Genomic DNA, 2,469 nt, shown 5'->3' with positions numbered 1-2,469 from the left:
TGTCAAGGGTGGGGAAGAAAGGAGACATATGTAATGCTCTTTGTAATACTTTAAGCAATAAAACAATAAAAAAAAGAAATTTAAATAATACAATGTTTCTTATCATTTTCTTAGCAGACACTATAGCAGTGATGGCAAACCTATGACACGCATGTCAGAGGTGACACGTGAACTCATTTTTTTGGTTGATTTTTCTTTGTTAAATGGTATTTAAATATATAAAATAAATATGAAAAATATAAATCTTTGTTTTACTATGGTTGCAAAAATCAAAAAATTTCTGTATGTGACACGGCACCAGAGTTAAGTTGGGGTTTTTCGAAATGCTGACATGCCGAGCTCAAAAGGTTCGCCATCACTGCACTATAGCATGGCTCTGGAGTCAAAAAGACCAGGATTCAAATCTACTCTACCACTTATTACATGTACAACTTTAGCAGTCACTGAAACCTTTTAGCCTTGGTGTTCTCATCTGGAAGAAGCAGATGAAGATGAACATCCTAGGGTTAGGGTTAGGGTTAGGGTTAGGGTTAGGGCACATGGTCTCCAGTAAGTCTCAGTGTCCTACTCTCTGGCAGTGGTTCTCAATGTGATCAGAGGCACCTGGAGCGCCTGCTGAGCCTGAGAGCTGGTCCCCGTCCCCAGCGTTTCTGATCCAATAGGTGTGGGGAGGAGGAGATCATGCATGTGCATAAGTTCCAAGGTGATACTGATGCTGCTGGGCTGGAAACCACATTTTGAGGATCACTGCTCTGGGTAATAAGAGCAAAGTCTTCTTAGAATATGCTACGCAGATATTAATTTAGTACTCTTTCAGCATAATAATATTTCAGAAATATGTGCTCAGTGGATACTGAATTAAATTAGAGCCTAATATTGCTCATTCACTTAAAATCCCAGACTTTACAATATGGGATAATTCACTCCAAGACATTGAGGGAATTGGTTTTCCACTTACGCTGGAAGCAAATAATAGTTATTAGGATTGAATTTAGCATGTCCGACTTTAGCATGGGACAAAATGTCTGAGGATGCGGACACGGATACAACAAAATTCCAGACGGACATGGTGACTGCACCGTCGGGAGGAGAGCAGTGTCCAGCGTGTCAGAGAACTTGCTTGCTCCGGGTGCCCTCTGTTGACGGAAACAGACATAGCCACTTGTTCCACCCTCCCTCCCTTTTCTCCTCTCCTCCCAGGAGAGCCAAGAGTCCTTGGAGTGTGACTCAGACTTGAGGAAAGGTTTCCAGTTATGAAATTTTCCTAAGCCCATACACAGACAGGATAGACATTTTCTTCTGTCAGTTTTCCCAGCCGCCTTTTCTTTGTACCCGCAGCTTATCCCCCCCAACAGTTTACCTGCGTCAGGATGGCAGAACAAGAAGTGAACAGCATTTATCATGAAGGTACTGTATGTGGAATTTAAATCGCAACTGCATTTCACTTCAAAAAAGGCTAGCATTTAGCACAGTGGGAAGAATTCCTTTTGTAAACAATCTCCGATGCAATGTGAAACGCTGTTGGCATTAAAAAAAAAAAAACTAACCGATGAAGTATTTAGTTTCTTTCAAGGAAAACTGTTTTATAGCACCATTCCAGGCAACTAAAAGTAGTTTGAGAAAATTTTAGAGCTGGCAAAGATCTCTAATATTATCATCTCCAACTTCCTCGTTGATATAAGGAAACTGAAGAACTCAAAGAGGTAAAGTGACATATACAAAGTCACAGACTCAGTGACAAAGCCAAGTTTCCTGACTCCTGCATGACTCATGGTCTTTCCACTATAATATAGTCTTTATTTAGAAACAGTTTCCATTTAGTCAAGACAAGGATAACTGAATTGTAACTGCTTCATAGAGGGTAAAGAAACTAATGAACATGTACGTATTCCTGAGAGGAGAAGAAGAAAAAAATTCTACCTTTTTCTATTGTGAAAATTAAGCCTTTCCTACTATCAATACTTCCTTAGTAGCAGTCATTTTTACATTAAGTTAATCTTCACAGGGTCAAAAACTGCACTGATTATCATCAGCAAGCAATGTCTAAATCAGGAGTAGGCAAACTATGGTCCATGGGCCAAATCTAGCCTGTGGCTTCTTTCTATACTACCCACGTACAATGTACAGACCATAAGCTAAGATGGTTTTTACATTTTTTAATGGGGTGGGGGGACCAAAAGAAGCATAATATTTCATCACATGTGACATTTTTATGAAATTCAAATTGCATTGCCCAAAAATAAAGTTTTATTAGAACACAAAGTCATCCTCATTTCTTTACCTATTAACTATGGTTGCTTACTTACTAGAGCAGCAGAGTTGAATAGCTGCACCAGAGGCTGTATAGCCCAATATCTCTCTGATCCTTTACATGAAATGTTTGCTCATCCCTGTTCTAAACTCTTGACAAATGTGATGTGTGAACCTTTGGTCAAGTCAAAGTATTGGGTTATAAGTTCTATGGAGGTC

At 39.4% G+C, this 2,469-nt stretch overlaps 1 protein-coding gene across 15 annotated transcripts in view; it reads right to left on the bottom strand.

Annotated features, from left to right (window-relative positions):
* Positions 1-2,469, bottom strand: part of RBFOX2 (RNA binding protein, fox-1 homolog (C. elegans) 2) — a 192,586-nt gene that overhangs the window by 158,118 nt on the left and 31,999 nt on the right. The gene's annotated exons all lie outside the window — the stretch shown is intronic.

The sequence above is a fragment of the Myotis davidii genome, unplaced genomic scaffold, assembly GCF_000327345.1.
Source record: "Myotis davidii unplaced genomic scaffold, ASM32734v1 scaffold842, whole genome shotgun sequence".
Classification (NCBI taxonomy): Eukaryota; Metazoa; Chordata; class Mammalia; order Chiroptera; family Vespertilionidae; genus Myotis; species Myotis davidii.
The sequence above is the reverse complement of the archived record's forward strand: the minus strand, read 5'-3'. Positions and strand labels throughout refer to the sequence as shown.